Source organism: Penaeus japonicus, unplaced genomic scaffold, assembly GCF_977035675.1.
Source record: "Penaeus japonicus unplaced genomic scaffold, GWHDUDI00000001_assembly GWHDUDI00000029, whole genome shotgun sequence".
NCBI lineage: Eukaryota > Metazoa > Arthropoda > Malacostraca > Decapoda > Penaeidae > Penaeus > Penaeus japonicus.
In genome coordinates, this window is record NW_028234431.1 from 15,959,366 (window position 1) to 15,960,719 (window position 1,354).

Here is a 1,354-nt window from a genome sequence, read left to right on the forward strand (position 1 = left end):
TACTTCTAAACCAAGGTATTTTACTTGTGAGAGCTGTTTGTGATAATTCTAAAAAGCTGTATTTAACAAATGACACCATATGGGTAATGATATTTGAAAATACTGCTTTCTGCACACAGTGGAGTGTAATAATTTCTTATCTGGGACTCAGATTATTTAGTCCTAATTAATGATAGGAATTCCACTCTTTGTCTACAAATGTAAACTGCACATACTCAAGAATATTGTGATATGTAATGCTTCATTTGTTTACCATGTATGGTTACTCTTGGTTACAGCATTAAAAATACCAAGACTTATGTTTGTGAATGACAATCAATTCAGAAGTCCAGTTGACCATACAAAATTTTAAATATGCAACTACTTACTGCCTTACTTTGATTCAGTTTTGGCAGTTATAGCCTCAATACGAAATAGATTCTTGAATTCTATATACATTTTCAATAATTTGAACCAATTTTTAAATAAAATTTCACATTAAATTTCATTAATTCTAGATAGGAAATCCTATATTCATTTATATACACTATACGCCATCTTCAACTTCATGGTCCAAAATCTTCCAATTTTAGCTCGAGTTGGCTACTCTGGACAGTATAATGATAGATGCTTATAGAAATGTATGCACCATCTTTGCTTTTCACTCCACTAATTTATGGTGGGAAGCTATGATTCCATTTAGAGTCACAATTCCTTGGTTGCTATTATTATGATTTTCTAAAATGAATGAGTTTTTGTCATTACAACACATAAGGGCCATATAGTCATCTATGGGAAATAGTGATGTGAGTCTAGCCAATCAATTGATGCAGTTTTGTCTGTGGAAAGAAGCACATCAGGACATCTGTACTGAGGAAATTGAAAATTCTGTTTGTCCACACCACTCAACTGTACAATATTCCTGGAGTAGGGTCATAGGTAAGTATGCAACAAACACACACATACACATATACACATGCTTACAATCATAACATACCAACATAAACACTTTCAAACACTTTTACACTTGTTTTACTGATTCACTATTCAATCTTTTCTCTTTGTACTGCATAAGTTACATGCAAATTTGCTAAATTTCATTTGTGCAATAATAGATGTTTCCCTGACAGCTCATCAATTGACTTTTCATGAGATTTACTATCTTTATACAAAGTGCTGATTAATTATTTTGGCAATATGTTGCATATTACCTACATGCCAATTCATTATGTGGATACATGTATTTCTGTTGACTAATTTGTTTGCTGATTCTGAGATTTGCTTTACTTTATTTTTTAATTCATGAACAAAACTGTCAAAAAGCTTTATCTTTTCTTTTCATAAAGAGGATTTCCTATCTAGGATTAAAAGGATT